The sequence below is a fragment of the Pongo pygmaeus genome, chromosome 4 (genome assembly GCF_028885625.2).
Source record: "Pongo pygmaeus isolate AG05252 chromosome 4, NHGRI_mPonPyg2-v2.0_pri, whole genome shotgun sequence".
Lineage (NCBI taxonomy): Eukaryota > Metazoa > Chordata > Mammalia > Primates > Hominidae > Pongo > Pongo pygmaeus.
In genome coordinates, this window is record NC_072377.2 from 128,539,191 (window position 1) to 128,563,276 (window position 24,086).

The following is a 24,086-nucleotide window of genomic DNA, read 5'->3' on the forward strand; positions in this document are numbered from 1 at the left end:
GTTCCTATGTGATTCTAATGTGCAGGAGCCAAGAACTCTACCTTATGTTAAGCAACATATTTAAAGCCCACAAAGAAGAGAATGATGTGGTTTTCATGCTACAATGTATCTTTTCCTCATTACTCATAGAAATTTTTATTTCATTGTTGTAACCAGTTTACACTTCTAATGGAAGAGATTGATTACACTATCAAAGCTGAAGATTTTTAGCACAGGTTTTACGATACCACTCACAAGAGAGGTTTTGAGTTTTGTTTGTTTTGGTCTTATTATTATTTTTTTTAAATTAAAGCCCCTCCACAATAGAACTACAGTGTTAAGTATAAGTAAAGTATTGAAGAGTTTGTTTCATTACCTAATTAGAAGAGAGAAACAGCAAAGAGCTCCTTCCCTGTGCCAGCAACTGTAGAAGGTAATTTAATAAAGTTATTTAATTCAGTCCACACAACTCTGTAAAGAAACCATGGACAGAGAAACCTAGGCTCAGAGAGTAAAGTGATTTGCCCTATGTCACACAGGAACTCATTTGTGGTGTTGCTTGATATCAAAGCTCGCACTGCTTGCCCTGATATACACAATAACCATCAGTACTTGTGTTGTGGAGCTCTACCGTAGAGCTGTGCACTGCTAAGAAGGAGTATTGCAACAATTTCTATCATTAGGCAAGTAGAATTTGGACTAAATTACACCCTTTGCAATAAACAACTGCTTCTTAGTAGTAGAATGATTTTTAAAAAATAAATCAACATAGCTTTTAACCAGGAGATCCTTAAGTACAATACAACAAAAATGCCTACATTTTATAAACTTCGTCTTTAAGTTGCAGGATTCTGAGGGTATGATAATCTATTAGGCTCTCCAAAACCTCAAAGAAATCAAACAAAAGAGGATTGAATGTCTGAGTTATATGAAAGGACATTGAAGAAACAAAGTTTAATTCATGATTTTTACTAACATTAAATCACAAAGCAGTTTAGACAGCTAAAGTTTATAGTGCTGGAAAATGCTCATACAGTGTTGAGGACTGGTAGTTATTGGATATCTAGTTGTAGGGGGAAAGAAAACAAATTGTCCAGTCTATTTAAGGAAACATCTGTTACCTAAATCTTTACATTGATTTTGATAATTTAATATGCATATTGCACTATGCTTTATTCTGTAAGAGTGACTTGCAGAACTCATCTCCCACTTCTAATAAATGTGTAGGATTTCGTGGCATATAATTTGTGTGACAATTTTATGCTTGTGTATGTATTTTAACCCCATTTTTCTTATTTCAAATTAATTTAATCTTTGGAAGTATATACATCCATTCCATCACAAGAGGGGAATACAGAAATAAAATAAATTTTACAAAGAACAGCTCCTTGGGTGCCAACAGAACACCGCCTATGATTAATAAATAAGATACAATAGCCAAACTTTGGATAAACATTTTCTAACCAATCAACCCTCAAAAACAAAGTATATGCTGTTAATGATATACTCTAATGTCTATGGAGACATCAAATAAAGTCTCCCCAAAAGGATGTGGGACTTTCACTGTGAAAATCACAGGTCTTTCTTGTTCATAGTTCCTAAGGGAGAGGAGGTGAGAGAAGTGGAGAAGAACATTCTTTCTTATAAATCCATATGACTGGCACAGAAAGCCAGCCTTCCATCTCTTCCTAAAGACAACAGGAGTGGGTCTTCCTCCTACTTTCTAAAGCCTAGCAAAGCCAGGTTGGCCCAAAAGAAAGGAAGCATAAAGCAGGCAATGTAAGCCTGTCTCCAGTTGATTATCAGGCGGGATTCTTGGTAGAAAGACCAAAAACTGACAAGATCTGCTTCTCTTACAAGAAAAGGGACATGCTGAGAAAGTGCCAAGAGTTCACAGGCTGGATGGGCAGGGAAAAGTGAGATTGGAAAACGGCAGGAACTAAGGCAGCTGTGGAGAACCAAGAGACAGGAAGCCCTGAAATTATCTTTTCAGCAGGAATAGTTTAGTGAGGACAAATAAATGTTGGGCACAAATAAATGTTGGGCACGGTAGGTTGGCTGTAGGATCACTGACCACCAATGGCTACTGTCCCTGTCAGACACTAATGCTATTGCCTGGATGAACTCAAACCACCCTCTGCTTTTTTATCATTCACTCCAGACACAAAAGTCTTAGGCAGGAGGACCCAGTTAGCAGACCAAAGTTATGAACTCACTTTCCAGTTGCCTTAGGTGGGAGAAGCAGGGGTCCCAACCCTAACATTGAACTCTTGTTGGTAAATGGTAAATACCGGTACAGAATATAGGCCAGCATTTATTCTATTTGGTCGGTGCCTGTGCTATATGAATTGTTTAGCACTTTGAATATTACTGCAGAACTCTATCTCGCCTTTACCAAGGACAGAGTTCTGAATTCTAATAAGATGAATATGTCATGACGTTTAATTTTCAAACAGGAAAATGTTGGGCGGCCCCAAAGTTGACAAATATCACTACAAGACTTTGAATGCTATCAAAGAGTCCTCTTAGTTAAGATGCAATTGAACCTAACTCAGCAGGTAGGCAATTATATATATTACTGGGGCAATATGATGTAATTTGGGGAATAAAAGTGCACCTCCCCCAGACAAGAATTGAGGAGTTGGAGAGCCCTTGGCTAAGGATTTAATCAAATACTTATTAACAGTAATCTCAAAGCTTTGACTGGGTCTTTGTGTAGTGGAAGAAGAGGTCATTAATGGGTAGATGGCTTAGCAGTGGGCCCTTTTCTCATGGCTGGCAGGCCTTTAGTGTAACAATTTGAAAAGAAAGGGAAGAAAGAAAAGAAATAATATTGCTCTCCATAATTATGTGAAGTACTGAAAACTCCATTGTGTGGAGAATCACCTCATTCACTGAAGGAGTTCAGGCTGCAGTGTCCCTGAGAATTAACATTTGTCCTTGTGAGCACTAGGTATGTGTATGTGTGTTTAATTCAACTGTTCCCAACAATTCCTGGTATGACAGTAGCAGAGGTATCCAAGCAAGAGTATCCTTAAAAGTTCTGTTTCAAGTGGAGTTACCTCCAGAAGATCTGTTATTTAACACTGTCCTCAACAAACGTGCCTTTAATAAGAGGTTCCTATACAGCAGTGTCATTACCAGGAGTTTTCAGAAAGCAGGAATATCTCTAGTAAAAATTTTTATAGTGGTGTCCTAGCATTGACGTTCGCATTATGGATTGTTTAATCAAAAGCCATTCATACCTTCCCTTTCCTTTGCTTTCCTCTGCTGAGCAGGCTGAAAGATGAACATCATCACCTTCCCAGAATCCACTGCATTCCAGGACTGGCCCTGAGCCACAGTCTTGGCCCATAAGTGTCTGTGGAAGCCCTGGGGTAGACACCCTTATCAAATAAAAAGGAAACCCCTTGTTAGATGGCACAACTTTTTCTTTCACCTTTTTTCCTTCTTCCTTCTGGGAACAAAGATTCAATGCCTGTAAGTGCAGCAGCCATTTGGCATCTAAAAGTCACAAGCTGAGGATGATGAAGTAGTAACTTGGAGGCCTCTTCCTCTGATTGTGCCATTGAGCCACTGACTCACCCGTGGGCTGTTTGTGTGCAGATTTCATGTTGTATGAGGCATATCAACCCTGATATGTTTAAGCTTCTGAATAGGGGATTCTGTTCTCTGCAGCTGAATGCAATCCTAACTATGCAGTGACTCTAGCAGGGGGCTTTCTAGCATGATGACTCCTCTTGCAGTAACGTCCCTGGCAGTACTCAGTAGCATTATTTTTACAGATTCAATTATCCTTGTCTTACCTCGATAATGACATTCTAACACATGCATTTAACATATGCTATGATATTGATTATAAGAATCTTCTGTAATGTTTGTCATTTATATTTCTATTACTATATTTTTAAATTTCATCAGTAATTTTGATCTCTCCTAACCAGTGGAATTGGTACCCTTAATAGAGTTTCAGGTTCATTACCATTTAGTGTTCACTGCTATTGTTTTTTTTTTTTTTTTGCCATTGTTGAATTATTTTATTTCATTTCATTTAACTTGTTTTGAGCTGAATTGTAAACTTGAAAACAAGGAGTAAGAAAGTAAGAGATAGCCTTTTTAAAGTTTTTTGTATTTATAAGATGTTGAGAATAAATTTAGTGCTGTCAATGGTGAAAATTTTTCAAGTTGTTTTTCTTTATAATGTTCATCTCACTTTTAGATTCCAACATATAACTATAAATCAACAGTATAATTTATTTCATATTATACCCTTTTAAAACTGTATTTTTCCCTTAACTTGGGAAAAGATATGGTCAAAACTACTGCAGAAGTCACTTGAAAAACTTTTTTTCGTAAAAGCTGAGATACAGGACATACAAATGAATGGAGCTTTATCATTTTGAAATCTGAATAAAGGAAAAGAATTAATTTTTTCAAACCCTATACTTCAAGTTTCCATAATACTTTCCATAAAACCACCCTATAAAGAAGAGTTTGAATGCCTTTACCCATCATGAAACATGTTTTTAATTGCTTTTAAATGTGCAAGTTCCATGGTCTTCTGTTGGCAGTGCAAAGGCTTTCTAGGCATCAGGCTCAGGACATAAAAGCAGAATGGCTTCTATATTTGAAGGTTGTTGTCCATCATGGAATACTGTTTCAGGACATAAGAGAGGAATAGCTTTTATGTCAGAAGGTTGCTGTTCAATACTGAGTGACAGAATACCATAAGAAAGTGTTAAATGAAATAACTGCCTTTAGGGTTTTTTTAAATGATGCAAATGTTAATTTTAGAACATTGATTTCATTACAGTAGCAGGAATACACAGTTTGGAGTATGCATACTTTCATTTTAGCTTACAAAAACAACAAAAGCCAGATCCAACATGGATGTGGTAGGAGATATATATAATTGCATGTGAATTGACATCTCTTTGACACTCATTGCAAGAAAGACAAGAGCCTCTATTTGGAAGTTGAATTTGGCAAAAATCCAGTGACATTTGCAAGAAAAAAAGTCTCACTGGTAAGCATTAAATTTAGAAGGGTCATCTTAAATTTTTATCTCCAACTATGCATTCTTTTCATCAACATATAAATTATTCATTACACAGTGCCTTAGTTATTTCATTTAGAAAAAGTGAAAACATGAAATAAGCCCTAAGTTAACTATATTCAGTGTTTAGGACTTGGGGAGAATTTTCAAATTTTATAAAAATATGTCTATATTATTAATGTCTCCTTAATCTCATAGAACATAGAAAATTCTCATGCTAGGGACACATGGAGAAAGTAAAGGGAAAGAAACACACCTAGGCTGAAGGCATCTTATGAAAAGGACAGATCCACTTGGCAGAGCAGGTACAACATATAGCTGAAAATCTTGGTTAGGAATTTGTTCCCAGTGATGATTCTTGCCCTACACTCCCAAAAATAAAATTTTAAAAATCTTCCAAAGGTAGTTTGCCTACAAGGATGCCACAGAAAAAGATAGCTATTTGCCAATCCTAAAATTGTATTAAGAAATGTCCAATTGTAGTTGATGTTGACTTTCCAGCATCTCTACATATTTATTATTTGTGATTAAAAATAAATTAAGAAACATTATTAAAAATAACTATGTGTGTTCATAAAGACTAGAATGGTAGTAAAACAGAAGACAATAATAATTAAGACCAGGTACCCTGAAGTTAGAATTCCTGGATTCAAATTTAGCTCAAATATAGTGATTCTCAAACTGTGTTCCAGATCAAAAACATTACCATCACCTCTGAACTTCTTTAAAAGGCAAGCTATCTGGCTCTCCTCCAGACCTACTGAATTGAAACTTTGGGTGATGGGTGCCCAGCAATCTGTGTTTTAACAAACTAGGTGATTCTGGTGCTTGCTACAGTTTGAGAACAATTGATCTAGCACTTACCAGCTAGCGGTAGGATCTTGTGTTAGTCCGTTTGCATTGCTATGAAGGAATATCTGAGACTGCGTAATGTATAAAGAAAATAGGTTTATTATGGCTCACTGTCCTGCAGGCTGTACAGGAAGCATGGCACTGGCATCTGCTTCTGTTAAGGCCTTAGGAAGCTTCCAAACAAGCAGAAGGCAAAGGGGGAGCCTGTGTGTCACATGGCCAGAGTGGGAGCAAGAGTGAGGAAACAGGAGCAAGGAAACGGTAGCAAGAGGTGGGGAAGTGCCATGCTCTTTTAAGTAACTGGACTTTGCATGAACTCAGAGCAAGAACTCACTGATTACCATGAGGAGGAGACCAATTCATTCATGAGGGATCCACTGCCATGACCCAAACACCTCCCACAAGGTCACACCTCAGTATTGGGGATTACATTTTTACATGAAATTTGGAGAGGACAAACATCCAAACCACATCTGATGTTGACCAAGATAATCATTTGGAATCTTGGTTTTCTAATTTGTAAAATGGAGGGAAATAACATTCTCTCTCTCTCTCAAAAGGTTTTTGAGAAGATAGAAGAGGCAACTTAAATTTATGGAAAGCCTTAGGAAAGCGCCCAGCACAGAGTGGTCAATGAGTTTTAGCTCTAGGTAAAACCTTTGGGTAAAGCCATAATGCATAAAGCCACTATGGGTTCAAAGGTAACAGTGTTGGTTAAATGATTAATTTCTTTGTGTGGTGTGATAATATAGTCCTTTTCTGCACACAAAGTGATTTTGCATACATCATTCTATTTTATCCTCACAGGATGCCCTTGAGATGGAAGAGCAGGAATTATAGTCCTTTTCCCATCTATATAGAATAAATATTTATTGATTACTTACCTACCATATGCCTGGCCTTGTGCCAGATGCTGGGTTAAGAGCCAAACAAGATAAACAAAGCCCCTATCCTCCAGAAATTGACATTCTTAACCAGAGGCCCATAGTTTCTAATGAAATTTATATCAGCAGTGAGAAGATTTGTTGAAAATACAGATTCCTTAGCTAGACTTTGTAAGATGGTGATTTATTAATATTGGAATCTGAACTTTTTATAATCTTCCCAGGTGATACAGGCGCAGATGGTTCAGGAAAAACATAGAGAAATGCTGGACAGTAGCCTACCAAGAACATACACTAATTCTACAAGTTCTTACAATATAGTGTAAGTCTCATGACAGAATTTCAGGAGGATATGGGAGAATGGGGACCATTCCTATGTTAAGGGATCTCTGTTAGTCTGGGGCTTAAATCACGGGGCTTAGAAACAACAGAGATTTCTTGCTTCTGTTGTATGTACATCTTGAATTACAGAAAATGGTTTGCATTTTAGATACTCAGTTGTCCCAGTTTTGTGAAGCAGCCACCATCTTAAATGCTGCAAATCATTGTGATAGAAGGGAAAAGAAAGCTTTGGGAGCTTCACCCCAACAATTAAGTGTGTAGGTAGGAAGCAATGCATGTTACTTCCTTTCGCAAATTATTTTTCAGAATTAGTCACATGTCCCCATTTACTTACATACATAGGAACTAAGAAATGCAATCAGACCATGTGCCCAGAATTAGAGAATAATCAGGGATCAGTGAATGGCAATAACCATTATTATAAAATAAGTTTATAAATGATGAAAATTAGTTTTGGCAATAAATAACTCCCTCAAAATAACAGAGTTAGTAAGTATCCCAAGAAAGATTCATTCTTGAGTTTTTCTATGGCATCTGTTACAAATGAGAATAAAACTCTGGCCCCATCCTCAAGTACCCTTTAGGGGGCTGAACTAATTCAAATCATTTCCTTTTTTGTAAGCCTTGTTTTTGGTGCTGGGAGCTCAAAGATGAATAAGACATCAATCGTGTCTCCAAGGAGCTCATACTCCTCTGGAAGAAACAATCACAGCACAATAAATATAGACACCTCAGACTGTGATAAGTAATGGATCAGAGGGATGAACATCCAGACTAAGTGGTATCCAACTGCAGAAGGGGAAATTAATTCTTAGGGGTGGGTAAGGAAAGATTCACAGAGAGGCAATGTTTGAAGCAAACCTGAAAGAATAAGGAGAGTTTTGTTGGTAGGAAATGAGCAGACGAACACTTTGGGAAGAGCTGATAGAATGGACACACAACTAAGAGGCATATATTGGGAATTGTGAGGAGCCCAGCGTAGATTGTTCATAAGGGTTGCTAAGGTCAGGAATGTCAGAAGCTTTCAAAGTACTTTGGAATTAGAGAGTAAAGAGCCTAGAATGGCAAGCCGGGGATTTGGTCTTTTATTCCCTCTAATTGAAATGCTGATTAAAGTTTTTGAGTAGAGTAGTAAATTTGCATTTTGAAAGTTGAGGCAGTATAGAAAGAATGGAGCCAGAAAGAATAAAAAGATAGATAATTCCAGGCAAGATCAAGTAATCAGAGCAAAGAATATTATCTATGATTATTGGCCTGTTATCTGAAAATCTTAAAATCACAATTGATTTTCTAAGACGGAAATTAATATCAACCAACAAGACTGTGAACATGTTTGGGGACATAATGGGCTAATTCACCTACCAGCTGCACAAATGTTTCAGGTCAAATATGATAAAACATGAGGGCAGATAGGTTGGTCTACAATACCCATGAGCCCATTATAATGTTCCAAGCATGCTCCATATTTGAATATTAGAATTGGATGACATACAGACTGGAAAGGTCTTTAGAGGTCCTTTAGGCAAAACCCATCAATTAACAGATGAAAATGCAAGTGCAGAAATGATATATAAGGACCGAGATCAAATGATTAGTTTTTAGCAAGCCCAGTTCTAAAATCCAGAGCCACTAATAATTGGATCATAGACTGTAACTTGCTTCATGTAGAGGTGATCACTAAAGCACCCTTTACAACAATAGTTCTTTTGATGCCTTTAGGCCTCACTCATAAAGAATCAGTTTCCTGAGACCAATGAGGCTTTCTCTATTTGTTTCTGTGAAAAGCAGTTTACAGGATTCTCCTGGGAGTGCATATTTCTGTGAGTATATGTACAGAAGAGAATGCATGTATTGAAAAGCTCAAAGAATAAAAGTTTTGATGGGTAATGATGTATAAAATCCTTAATATTTGCTTATACAGTCACTTTTTTATTATCCTATAATGGATTATCTAATTTTCAAATTATCCATGTTCTCTGTCTCTGTTTTAAAGACAGTTTCAGCAGAGAGGTGAAGAGTACATTTTTGCGGTCAATTTTGCAATTCGTTAGCAGTTGTATGAAATAGGATTTTTGGAAATACTGGTACCTAAACCTCTCCTTTGAAAAGATCTATGGGCATTTAGCTGTTTGCTTTCCCATCTTCATTGAAATGGGAGATCGAAGTATGAAAAAAATGTGTTTTGATAAAATACATAAGCAGATTGATACATTAGAAAATAGATAAGGCCATTGGCTTCCATCATATGGTGCAAATAACTTGAATAAAGTGGTAAAACTCAACATGGAGACATTATATCTAACCAGTGCGATGACCAGAACATACTTCACTTTTTTTTTATTAAGTTTAATAATTTCAACTTTTATTTTAGACTCAGGGGGTACATGTGCATATTTGTTACATGGGTATATTGTGAGACACTGAGGTTTGGAGTGCAAATGTCCCCATCACCCAGGTAGTGAGCACAGTGCTCAACAGGTAATTTTTCAGCCCCTGTCCTCATCCCACTTTCTCACCTCTAGTAGTCCACAGTATCTGTTGTTCCTGTCTTTACATCCATGTGTATCCAGTGTTTAGCTGCCACTTGTAAATGAGAACATGTGATATTTGGTTTTCTGTTCCTGCATTAATTTGCTTAGGATAATGGCCTCCAGCTGCATCTATGTTGCTCTAGAGGACATGATTTCATTCTTTTTTAATGGCTGCATAGTATTCCATGCTGTATATGTACCACATTTTCTTTATCCAATCCACCATTGATGGGCATTTAGGTTGATTCCATGTCTTTGCTATTATGAATAGGGCTACCATGAACATATGGGTTCAGGCCTTTTAGGAAGAATGATTATTTTCCTTTGGGTATGTATGCAGTAATGGTATTGCTGGGTCAAATGGTCGTTCTGTTTTAAGTTCTTTGAGAAACCTCCAAACCGATTTCCACAGTGGCTGAACTACTTTACATTCCCACCAGCAGTGTATAAGCATCATTCCCTTTTCATTGCAGCCTCACTATCATCTGCTATTTTTTCACATTTTAGTAATGGCTATTCTGACTAGTGTGAGATGGTATCTCATTGTGGTTTTGATTGGCATTTCTCTGATGATTAGTGATGTTGAGCATTTTTTTAATTTGTTTGTTGGCTGCTTGTATGTCTTCTTTTGAGAAGTATCTGTTCATGTCTTTTGCCCACTTTTTAATTGTGTTATTTGGTTTTTGCTTGTTGAATTAAGTTCCTTATAGATTCTGGATATTAGAACTTTGTTAGATGCATAGTTTGTGAGTATTTTCTCCCATTCTGTAGGCTGTATGTTTACTCTCTTGATAGCTTCTTTTGCTGTGCAGGAGCAATTTAATTTAATTAGGACCCACTTGTCAATTTTTGTTTTTGTTGTAATTGCTTTTGAGGACATAGTCATAAATTCTTTACCAAGGCGGATGCTCAGAATAGTATTTCCTAGGTTTTTTTATCTTACATTTAAGTATTTAATCTATCTTGAGTTAATTTTTGTATATGGTGAAAGATAGGTGTCCAGTTTCATTCTTCTGCACATGGCTAGCCAGCTATCCCAGTATCATTTACTGAATAGGAAGTCCTTTCCCCATTGCTTACTTTTGCCAAATTTTTTAAAGATCAAATGGCTGTAGGTGAGTGGCTTTATTTCTGGGTCGTCTACTCTGTTCCACTGGTCTAGGTGACTGTTTTTGTGCCAGTACCATGTTGTTTTAATTACTGTAGCCTTATAGTACAGTTGAAGTAGGAGAGTGTGATGCCTCTGGCTTTGTTCTTTTGCTTAGGATTGCTTTGGCTATTTGGTTTCTGTTTTGATTCCATATGAATTTTAGAACAGTTTTTTTCTACTTCTGTGAAAAAATAACATCAGTAGTTTGATAGGAATAGTGTTGAATATGTGGATTGCTTTGGGTAGTATCGCCATTTTAACAATATTGATTCTTCCAATCCATGAGCATGGAATGTTTTTCCATTTGTTTGTGCCGTCTATGGTTTCTTTCAGCAGTGTTTTATAATTCTCCTTGTAACAATCTTTCACCTCCTTGGTCAGATGTATTCCTAGTTTGTGTGTGTGTGTGTGTGTGGCTATTGTAAATGGGATTGAGTTCTTGATTTGGCTTTCAGCTTGAACATTATTGGGGCATAAAAACACTACTTATTTTTGTGCATTAATTTTGTGTCCTGAAACTTTGCTGACGTCAATTTTCAGTTCTAGGAGCCTTTTGGTGGAGTCTTTAGGATTTTCCAGATATAGAATCATATTCTCAGCAAAGAGAAATAGTTTGACTTCTTATTTTCCTATTTGGATGTCTTTTATTTCTTTCTGTTAGCTGATTGCTGTGGCCAGGATTTCCAGTACTATGATGAATAGGCATAGTGAGAGTGGGCATCCTTGTCTTGTTCCATTTCTCAAGGGAAATGCTTCCAGTTTTTGCTTGTTCAGTATGATGTTGGCTTTGAGTTTGTCATAGATGACTGTTATTATTTTCAGGTATGTTCCTTCAATGTCTAGCTTGTTGAGGGTTTTTTATCATGAAGGGATATTGGATTTTATTGAAAGATTTTTCTGTGTCTATTGAGATGATCATACGGTTTTTATTTTCAATTCTGTTTATGTGGTGAATCACATTCATTGATTTGTGTATGTAGACCCAACCTTGCATCCTAGGAATAAAGCCTAGCTGATCACAGCGAATTAACTTTTTGATGTGCTGCTGGATTTGTTTGCTTGTATTTTGTTGAGGATTTTCATGTCTATGCTCATCAAAGATGTTAGCCTGTAGTTTTCTTTTTTTGTTATGTGTTTGCCAGGTTTTGGTATCAGGGTAATGCTGACTTTAATTTTTTTATAGTTTCAGTAGAATTGGTAGCAGCTCTTCTTTGTATGTCTGGTAGAATTTGGCTGTGAATCCATCGGTCTAGGGCTTTGGTGGTTTTTTTATTACTGATTAAATTTCAGAACTTGATATTGGTCTGTTCCGGGTTTCAATTTCTTCCTGATTTAATCTTAGAAGATTGTGTATTTCCAGGGACTTATCCACTTCCTCTAGATTTTCCAGTTTGTGTGCATAGAAGTGTTCATAATAGTCTCTGAGGATCTTTTGTATTTCTGTGAGATCAGTTGTAATGTCACCTTTGTCATTTCTGAGTGTACGTATTTGGACATATTATTTTCTATTAATCTAGCTAGTGGTCTATCCACCTTGTTTATCTTTTCAAAAAAGCAATTTTTGGTTTTGTTAATTATTTGCATGGATTTTAGTGTCTCAGTTTCATTCAGTTCTGCTCTGACTATAGCTATTTTTCTGCTAGTATATGGGTTAGTTTGTTCTTATTTTTTTACTTTCTACAGGTACGATATTAGATCATTAACTTGAGGTCTTTCTAACTTTTTGAGGTAGACATTTAGTGCTAAAAACTTTCCTCTTAACACTGCTTTTGCTGCATCCCAGAAGTTTTGATATATTATGTTTCTGTTTTCATTTATTTCAAAGAACAATTTCAATTCTGCCTTAATTTCATTGTTTACTCAAAAGTCATTTAGGAACAAGTGTTTAATTTCCCTGTAATTTTGTGGTTTTGAGAGAACTTCTGGGTAGTGTTTTCTATTTTTATTGCACTGTGTTCCAATAGTATGGCTGTTATGATTTCGATTTTTTTAATTTACTGAGACTTGCCCTATGGCCAACCATTTTGTCGATCCTGGAGTATGTTTCTTGCACAGGGTGTGTGACTCAGACTGCTGAACCAGGTAAGCAGTTGCTACAAAAGTCTGGAGATTTGCCTGGGTGGGGAGTGGGCAAGACCCACTGTACCACAGTCTATGCACAGGAAGAATGGGATGAGTCAGACTGCTGATCAAGGTGAGCAGGTGCTCTGAATACATGGAGATCTGCCAACAGAACATTTAAATAGTAAAGGTTAAAAGTTGTTGGTAATAGACTCTAAGTGGAGCCTTCTTTCTTACCATGCTGGTCTCTCTTAGGCAATTTCATCCTTGGCCACAGGTTCAATTACCACTTATATGCAGGTGATTTACAAATTTTATCTCTCTTTTGAGCTTCTAGGCTGATTTCCTTGTGTGAGAAAATAAAGCCAGATTTAGAGTTCAAAATAAGATTTTGAATCTCTTCATTTGGTGAGGAAATAAGAGGGACCTTCATCAGCCAAAAGTCTGATGGCTATCTCATCTCAATTGCTTTAAAATTACGGGCTCCCTTTCATCAGGTAAAACCAAGACTCTCTGAAAAATGAGCTGTAATAAGCAAAGGAAGAGAGACTGCTGTGAAATAAGTTGAGGAGAGAAATCTGGTGACACAAAGTAACGAGAGAAAGAGTGGACCTACATTTTAGCATACTTCAAAGAGGCTGTTTGAAAAGAGATTTGATATGCACTTGAAAGTTCCACAGTATTTGTCAAATAACATGTTAAGATTGTTATCTTTCAGAGAATTTTTCTTTGTCTAGCAGGTTACTTGATGTGTAGCTCTGTGTGTTATGGGGATTGATAGTCTTCATTATTTTCCAACTGCCTCCTTGGTATGTCTTCTTGGATACTCCAAAGCCATCCATCACATCCAAAGCCAAAGTCATGAACTTTCTTCAAAAGCCTACTTTCCATTTTCTATTGTGGTGAATAATGACACCATGTATTTAGCTAATCAAGCTAGAAATCTGTGCATTTGTCTTTCTCTTTTGTCCTCTATATTCAATCCGTGACCAAGTACTATATATATATATATCTTTCTCCAAGCCTGAGTTTGAAATCCTTTCAATAATTCCCATTGCTATAAGGAGAACAAAGTCTTATTTGGATTTTCCCAAGGTCTCGACATGGCCTATTGCTCAAGCCTCATCTTGCTTCACTCTGCTTGAGGCAAGCTCTATTCTATATAGCTTCCCTTTAATTTTTCCAATGTGCCATGCTATCTCTCTCAACAGTGTCTTTCCACACATGTTCTTCACTCTCTTGGAATATTTCTGTATGTGAATGGATCTTCTACAGCAATACGTAGAGGAGGTCTCTAACTCAGAACTTTATAAAGACAGCATCATTAATTGAGAATGACTAAATAATACTTTGAAAAGAGAGCTATGTTAGTTTAATAGGCAATTATTATAAGCATGAATAGACTATAAACAGCTGTATATGCCACAGCTACCAAAAATATTTGGTAATCCCTCATCCACTAAAGTGTTGCTAGTTGTGGTTTTGAGATAATGTAGCTTTATATTTTACAATAAAACAATTTAAATGTGCAGTTTGCCATCATATTTGCAGACAGGTTAAGAAGTGGTTTAGTCTGCACAAAATAAAACCTGTGGGAAAGCTGATAGAATAACAGTGCCACGGTGTCAGAGTTCCTAAACCAATGAAGAGGTATGGAAGATCAGGGAAGATTCACAATGATCTAAAGCTGTTTAGTTTTCAAATTGCATGCCTTCCAGAACCTTTGTGTGTTTTTGTTTTTTCCTTTAAACTCCTATTCTCTAGGAGATCTCAATCTTGTCAAGGTGATTTTACCAATTGGAATACTTTTTAGGGATATAACTCCTTGGACAGAAGTATTGTTGGAGAGGCTGAGACACCTTTTCCAAAAGTAGCAGCATTTTTTTCAAAAATAAAAATCAAATATGCATATATGATATAAAGACTAGGATGAAGAAAATATTACATGAAGCAGAATGAAATACACCATTGAAAGCTCAAATCTGAAGAGATACAAAGGATGGTGTCTGTCTTCTAGTTCTGGCTCCTTCATAAATGTCAAGCAAATAATTCTGGCTCCTGCCTCTAAGGCCCTGCCACCTCATCTCTCTACTACCCAGTTTTACTTCCTATAATATTAAGACCAAGCTAAGCCCCTGCTCTAGTTGGCAAGAAATTTTTGGTAACACCTTCTTGTTATGGGAAAGACTCTTCCCTGGTGTGACTAAGGGATATATCTCTGTCTCACCTACTCATCATCAGATCCCGACCCACACCTTCTGCTTTCCATGTGCATGCTCTGCATTGGCAAGACTTTGATTGCAAATCATAATTCACAGTCTTTTCATGTGCAGTTGTTCTAAGTTGACTCGAGGGCAGAGTCTCAGGAACCTAAGCATTTTTAATTAATAGTTTTTGCAGAGATTTCTGCAATAACAGCAATGAAAAAGCTGAATTTTTATTCAGTGTGTCCCTTGAAATTCTGGTTGTGATGCCATGACCTGGGAAATGTCCCTCTCCAGTTCCATGTTTTCTAGGCTTAGTAGCTCTGAGTAACACAGGATCTGTGAGAGGATTTTATTTTAAACTCTGGCTTTTGGATAGGGCTATACCTTCCTGGTTGTTTCCTGAATAAACCTCCCCTGATGCCCAGAATCATGAATCTTATGGTACTTTGTTTCTATCATATTTAAAGTGCATTTATTTTATTCTTTGACCAAAATAACCTAGAGTTTTGCTCACTTTCTTTTTACTGTCCATGCCCAAGTATAAACACTGCTGTGGATATATACATCTCACTGAAATAACTGGATTTATAGTGTTTGAGAGTCCACCACTTACCCGCAGCTGTGCTTCCACCTACAGCAAGGGTAATTCATAACACAGCAGTGGTGACACCCTGCTTCTTGGTTGCATGGATGTCTAATTAGTCAAAAATTTCTGGGTGAAAAGGTAGTTTCATGCTGTCTTTGAATTTTGCTTACCCTACCTTAGCTCTGCTTCTTGGCATGGATTTCCTAAATCCAGCATCCTTTCTTTGTGTAAAAGGGACAATCTGATATGGTGGTGATAAAGAAGGCAATGGAAAAGCATTCTTCACGTTAGCTCTCCCCTGAAAGCCATTTAAAGTTTAAGATGTATAATGCCATATTAAAAGGAGCAAAGCCTTTTTTGGCCATAGGATTATGAAGATAAACATAAAGGACTTACTGTCATTCTTTTGTAATTAGCATTAGCAAATGATTCCCCTTGTCTTTTCTTAAGTTTCTCAAATGGAACCTGTTTGTGATTAGGCTGTGTGCCAATTTGAAAGGGCAACCTTCTAAAACATAAAAAAAAAGCTTTGTGACAGGAAGTCAGAATCTTAATAACACCATGAGGAGTAGCTCTGTGATAAATCTGGTCCCAGAAACTAACAAACAGTCAACTTTACTTTCGTAGTCCTTACTAAGACTCACAAACAGACTATTTGCCAAAGTCTCAGAATGTCCGGAGAAGGATAGTAAGAGGATGACCCAGTTGGAAGCTTGGGTCATTTTGCATGAGGCCCTCTGTGAGTTTTCTTGGAATCACTAATACAAGTCAGGAGAAAAATAGATACCAGCACTTCAAGCCTTGTTTAGCTTGAATAGTCACAAAGGACTTTTTGTACTTTGTGTCTAATAGGCTTTGCTCTGAAAATCTTCATCCATTGCTGTGCCAAATCCTGGCTCATGCCATATGTCATGCACAGCAATTACATTAGATAATAAACTGCATGTTCCCTTGATGTACCCTCCCCCAATCTCCAGTCAGTGACATTGCCCTTAGAGAATGTCTGAGCTTTCATATCTGCAGAGAAACCCTCTGTTCAGACAGCAGAGGATTCATTTAATTTCAGCAACTGGCTATTACAGCTATATAAACATCTCTCTAGGCTTCCCAAATAAGCATGGCCTACATTCCCCACTTCCTTTTTTTTCAGGGTAGGAAGAATTAAAAAAGAAAAAAGCTAATAAATTTATATTAACAAATAAACAGACATAGGATATATATATCCATACATATATGGATATATATATGTATATATATATATACATACATATATGGATATATATATGTGTCTATATATATCCATACATATATGGATATATATATGTATATATATATATACATACATATATGGATATATATATGTGTATATATATATACATACATATATGGATATATATATGTGTATATATATATCCATACATATATGGATATATATATGTGTATATATATATCCATACATATATGGATATATATATGTATATATATATATACATACATATATGGATATATATATATATATATATCCATACATATATGGATATATATGTATATATATATATACATATACACACACTGCCCATATATATACTTATATCAGAAATATAAAATAACAGAAATTTTAGCCCTCCTCCTTAAGATGGTAGGAATATAAAATAATTTGGAAACAAGTGAAAATATTTGGGAAAGACTGGTGGGCCAGGAGTGTTCGTACATAAAGTTGCTGGTCCCAGGTGGTGATGCACTCAGGGAGCTGGAGGAGCCTTTTTCCCTCATCAGGTATCGGGGGCTTCTCCAGCTCCCTCTCAGGGCTGGACACAGCCAGCCAGGCAGCTTGCCCTGTGACCAGCGCCTGCCTCTCTGCAGATTGCAATATGAAGTGCCTTGTGGGTTTCGTGTTCCCCTGAGTTGATTCAGGTGTAAGTATAAAACTGATGGCAGTTGGAGAAGGTCAGCATTACATATTCATTTTATTTTAAATAATTGATGATGTTTCCTGTCTCTGCTTACATTAATTGCTCTCAGGTGTTAGAAAAAGACTCAGTGAATTGCCTTTTAATATGTTTTTTTTTAGAAAGACAGTGTGTCTGCTCTTTAGAATACTAAAAGCCACATGTACTGTGCAGGACTTTCTAACTGGAGGTTAATAAAGGGAAACTGAACATATGCATTGATGCTCTCTGCTGTGTGGAGAGGGAGAATGTGCCCAACTATGCACCCAAGGATGTGAGCCATAATTTTATCCAATCTTGGAATAAAGCTCATGTTTACCCAGATTCTCCTGGTCAGGTGTAGATGGGAAAGCCAATTTGATATTTTCTGAGGTGGTGGTGGTGACACTAATAATGGAGTATAAAATACAAAGTCATTTTTCACAATCAGTCCATAGAAAGATATTCTTTATCAAGTACAAACCACAAGTATCTTTTCATTGAATGCAGTTATCCAAAGGAATAGGATGCTATTTTTAAAAATTGATCATACATATACAGAAGAGCCAAGTTCTTAAAACAATGTCGATTTCACTGCTTTTTAAAATATCAATTGCCTTACTTACAGCCATTTATAAAAAGGTGTGGGATTTTTTGGTTTTAAACATTGTTTGTAAAGAGAAGTTGGGCAAACAACGTGGCTGACTCTAAGTCCAGCTCCATTTTCACATCCTGCATTGGTGTTTCTGTGAAGTACATTTATGATGCCTATTAAAGAAGATCAAGAAACTTCTAAAACACTTTTCTTTAATGCATGCATCTAGAGTAGGACACGAATCAAATTCAAATGGAATCAAGTCAATCAGGATGAGTCTCAGAAGCACACCTGGCTTTTGAGAAAGGGTTAGTAGCTTTGGGGAGTATCCTGGGGGAAACATCTGTACTTGGGGTGTCATCATCCAATGAGTAGATGTCTGATGGCTCTGTCCAGCAGTAGCAGTCTCAAACCCCACTGTGAAAGGAGGGGCTTTGGAGAAATTAATCCTCCTATTTGTCTGTTCGATTTGAAGTTTATACAGGAAGAAGAGTAAGAGAATCATAAATAACATTTAAATTTAGGAGCTACACTTTTTAAGTTTTCAAGAAGACAGCAACCATAACCAAAAGAGCTTTGTTCTCAGGCTAAATTTTGATTGATTAGGAAGCAAGACATTCTCTAACCATTGTAAACCATATCCTAATCATTAACTTTGTGAAGTTAATATTCAGCACTTTTTTTTTTTTTTGAGATGGGGTCTCACTCTGTCACCCAAGCTGAAATGCAGTGATACGATCATAGTTTACTGCAGCTTCAAACTCTTGGGCTCAAGGGATCCTCCAACCTCAGTCTCCTGAGTAGCTACAACTACAGGCACCTACCACCACACTCCGCTAATTTTGTTTTTTAAATTATTTTTTGTAGAGACAGGGGTCTCACTTTCTTGCCCACACTGGTCTTGAACTGCTCGCTTCAAGCAATGCTCCCACCCCAGCCTCCCAAAGTGTTGGGCCTGCCTGGCCATATACAGTACTTTATAGTGTATTGACCTATACAATAATTTACATGTGCACAAAATATGTGTGCAACATGCAGAGCTATAGCCAGGTGTGTGGTTGTGTGCAGACACATGCATATGCACACACAGGCACACACACACACACACACACACACACCAAGTCAGTACACCAGCTGTTCAGCATTATTTACAATATACTGGAATCACCGCTGACCTAAAGAGCTGAAGAAAATAACAGGCCATATTTTCAGCTTAGTAAAACCCTGCAGTAGGGAGCCCTTTATGAACAATTACAAGCATTTGCTGGAAATACATTTGCTGATTTAACAAACTGGGTAGGACAAATGTTTAACATGCTGTCGTAATGATGTTCAGATGCTTTTCTTAGTATTCGCTGATCTGAGATAATGCGTTCTTGCCCAATCATGCTACAAAGAAGCAGCGGAAATAAATAAATAGATGTAATGTGATGCGCTCTCACAATAGCAGAGCTGCTGACTGCCCCTGACAGATGGGGGGGAAAAAAAAAGTCAATATGATGTCTGAGACAGCCCAGGCTCGGCACTGCAGAATAAATTACATGATTCGCTGAATGCCTGGGCTTCGCTCAGACATACAAAAAAATTGGAAAGATAAAAGCTTGCATTGGCTTCAGATGATATTTACTGCTTGATGGATTTACTAGCAGCCCCAGTACAGTCATACTGTATTGAATTATTGGCCTCTATTTAGCTGTGTGTCCGTCGGAGCTTGAGTGTCCATTTAAGCGTAAGTGAGCTGGAGGCCCGCCAAGTCTCTCAGATGCTCTGGGTACAGAGGAAGACGCGAGCTAATGGCCACCAGCTTGAATAACAGGGAGCTTGAGGACACTGGGGGAGGCAACAAAGCCCAGCTACAAAGTACTTTCTTATCAATATTAATGCCAAAATAAATATTAATGGAGGCTTCCCGGCACACCATTTTTGAATGTGCACTGTTTTCTTTGTATTTTAACACAAATAGCTGGAAATGACTGTGTGATTTTTTTCTTTCCCTCTCCTTCACACTTTTTCTCCGTTTGAATCTAAGAAGGAATTTGGAAAAGACCATTAGCTTTACTGCTGCCCGTTGTCACAGCAGCAGGGTTTCTATAAGGCAAAGGAGGCAAATGAAATGCTGGTTCTAAGAGGTATACAGCTTCCAGTAAAATATATGATTAGAATGGTAATGTACAGTACATCAGCTATTGTTACAGATTCTTTACTGCATTGTGCTATGGCAGTTCAATTGGGAAGGAGCCTTCCATGTACAAAGCGCCCGTTAGGAAAGTTGCATTGTTATCATAGCTTCAAAAAAGAAAGCGGTGTGTGGAACAGGGGATATGTGGAACTCTCTGTACTTTCCACTCAGTTTTGCCATGAACGTAAAACTGCTCTAAAACATAAAGGTTATTAGTTAAATAGAAACACACAAACACACATATACACACAAAGAGGGTGCAGGCAGGTTGGGGTGTGGTGGAGGAACAAAGAGGGCTAAGTGTTGAAGGCACTGGATTCAGCTACCCAGGGCCTAGAGTGTGAATAAACTGTAATTTTGCATAGTTTGTGCACTATGGGGAAGAGGGGGTAACTGGGGAGATGGGCCAGTCAAACAGAAAGTCAGGGTCTGGCTCATCGTTACTTATGGGAAAGATTAGGGGAGGGTTACTGCACAAGGATTCAGAGTGAGACCCACAGAGAGAGTTCTCAGACATCTGTGCAAGGCAACTGCTTCCATGAGCAGCACCAAGAGACCACATGCTCCAGGAAGATGCACATGGAGCATGCCAGCTGACTAAGTGTGCAAGGCCGGCTTCAGGAGGGTCTCCATGCTCTGGCAAGAGCAGGCACAGCCTCCAAGGCCAGAAACCCTCCCTGCCTCGACTTGCCATGCAACCCTGAGCAAATCACTTAATTTCTTTTGTCCCTATTCTCTAGCCTGTAAAACAGTTGATGATATCATAATAACAATGAACTACATTACAACATATTTAATGGATCAGGTGGAGTATGGATGACAAAAAGGTGAGCAGTGTTTCAGCAGTGTTAAACTTTTGGAGTGCGTTTATGATCATTCTCTCATTTATTCTCTCCACAGAACAGTGCATGGGTCTTGCTATGCCCATTTTATAGAATAGAAAAGTGAGGCACAGCTACTTAACCCAGGTCGCACAGCTAGATCACAGAAACACTAAGACTGGCCCCTAAGCCTCCCTTCTGATATACTTTCTGAACTATAAAACTTGAAAAGTCACCATTCCCTATTTGAACAGCAGGAGTAGGCGCAGGTGACCCAGTGGACCCAGAAGTGCATCACTGCCCTGAACTTGACTTGCTGCAGGACCTCTGATCACATCCCCTAAGTCCCTGGCCCTTCTCTCCAGCTCAGACCTGCCACTGTGAAGGGCTCCTGGGACCAGCAGTGTTCAGGTAGACTAGCTGGGGGATCCCAAGGCCCCGAATGCCTGGGATAGACATCTCTCGGCTGGCTTTATGCAGAGCAAACTATCCTGAGGCTGAAGGGGCATTGGATGCCACGGTCCGTCCTGCCTGCTTTCTGGGTGCTGCTCTGACTTTGCAGACTGCTCACAACAAACAGCAACCATCTATTTCATTCTGACCGGTTCTGACACTAGAACACTTAAGTCTATTCTTTCTCTTGCTTTCTCAGAACAAAAGAATACATAAGGCAGAAGGAAATAATCACTGTATCTCAGACTCACAATAATGAAGCATAATTGCTATTTTCGTTTTGGTACTTGACACACATCATCTCACTTCTTCATCAGAATGAATAGTGCCACAAAGTTGTCAGTATTGTTTTCATTTTCCACAGATGAGTGAATTGAGGTTCCAAGAGGTTAAATCTTTGCTCAGGGTCACACAACTGGTAAGTCAATAAGCTCAGCTTTAAAGCCCTGATTTGGCTCGTTCAAAAGCCCAGGTTTCTCCAGAAAATGTGATGCTCTTTCTGGGATGGCCCTGAAGAGTCTCTGTTTAACAATGCAAGAGAGTTGGCAATATATTTTTTAAAGTTTTTTATGAAAAATGATCAAGTTTTTCTAATGATACTTTTTAAGAAAGGAAGAATGTAAGTACTATTATGTTTTGTAATTCACCTTTTCTTATAAGGATTTTTTTCTAAAAGCCCCAAGTAGTTTGGTACAGAGTCAAATACCTGGAACTGGAATCAAACTGGCTGGAGGTCCAGGCCCTGTCCCACCAAGGGCTAAGATTCACACTTTAACATTCTTGTGCCTCATTGCACTCAAGTTCATGTAATGGTAATAACAATACTTTGCTTGTAAGGTTTTTAGGGATATTGAAATAATGTATAGTGCCTTAGCCCATAGGCCTCAATACTTGATGCTTCTTATTGGTAGTAATAGTAGTATCAACATAACAATGTACATGACTGACTGACTTATAGTAATTAAACTATGAGACACCAGCCAGCCAGTGTCATAAAATAGGCAGATCACGACAGAGAGGGTGCTTTATTACTCTTAGTAACTACTAGAATGATATTGTTAGTTGGTAGAATAACCTGCAGATTATAAATAGGGAGCTGCAAACACACATGGGGCCGGGGGCTCTCTTCAAAGGGATGCTGTTTCAGAGAGAGGGCAAGAGTGACTTTGAATCTGGCAGTCTCTGTGGCATCTGCTTATGGGAGGTAGTACTAAGAGATGTCTTGTTTCTTGGCCAGGGTGACACGATTTGTGATTTATGCCCTTTATCACACCAGGGCTCAGCAAGCAGCAGCCTCTCTGCAGGGGAGACACATGGCATTGCCATCACATGAACCTGATTGTGCCATCTGGCAACAATAGGATTTTGTGTGATGGCAGAAATGTGCATATACTCTCTGGAATTGATGTAGAAAAAGTGGTTTTAAATTTTTTTTATTAATATATATATTTGACAAGTCTATAGATTTGTGTTACTAATACTAGGATATATGATCTCTTAAAAGAAAACACATTGAACCACTTTCATAAACACTATGAAAAGTAAAGGACTACATATAAATCCCACATTTTGAAGCATCAAAAATAACAATTGCTTTAATTTCATGCTCTTGCACTTATATCATTTGTTCCCACTTTTAATCTGTTAGCTTAGAATCTTCAGCTTCTTTACGAGTACTTGTGTAAAAGTTGACTGAAGCTTACTATTCAGTACGTATGATGTATGTCAAATCAAATATACTATCATTTGCTAACAGTCACTTACAGACAGCAGAGCTCAGTTAAAATCTACCAGTAATTAGAGTCAACACTGGATGTGTTAACAGGGCCCATGTTAATGGATGTGCTAATTATTCTTCTCTGCGACAGACCCTAGCACCTGTTTGGTTTCAAGTTGGGACAAAGAGAGATTCTAGAATGATAGAGGAAGGAGGTCATCCAGGCCAACCCCTTCATTATACACAGACAGAGTTTCAGAGTCCAAGATACACATCAATTATGGGATCTCTGTTTCATGAGAAATGCTAAGAAGATAATAAAAATAAACTACTACAGTGTGAATACTTAAAACTGCACATGGAAAGGGGAATCATTAATGGGGAAAATACAAAGAGTAAGAATAAATGGCTCACCCTAAGATTGAAGTGATTAATAGGAAATCTCCCTTGGGATCCATCAATAGCAGGACCATTATTCTCCGGTATATTTATTAACAACCTGTAAGATGAATGAGGTGAGACATAGTTGAATTTGATAATAAAATGGAAAGATTTAGGAAGATAGTAAACTATTATAGGAAAAAAATCTGAGAAAACCCCATATTAAACTAAAATAAGGGGAAAAAAAAGAAGCGTGGACACATTGGAGCCTCTCGGAAAAAAAAAGAATGAAAGTTATTGTGCATTATTCAGAAAAAATCTCTTCTGAATATTCAAGAGCAGACTGAATTTGATGAAGGACTCT

At 37.7% G+C, this 24,086-nt stretch overlaps 1 long non-coding RNA gene across 1 annotated transcript in view; it reads right to left on the reverse strand.

Annotated features, from left to right (window-relative positions):
* Positions 1-23,806, reverse strand: part of LOC129037007 (uncharacterized) — a 76,823-nt gene extending 53,017 nt beyond the window's left edge. The window contains exon 1 of the long non-coding RNA XR_008502714.1: positions 23,756-23,806. This is a non-coding gene — a long non-coding RNA (uncharacterized LOC129037007). The remainder of the gene's footprint in view (positions 1-23,755) is intronic.
* Between the last annotated feature and the right edge of the window lie 280 nt (positions 23,807-24,086).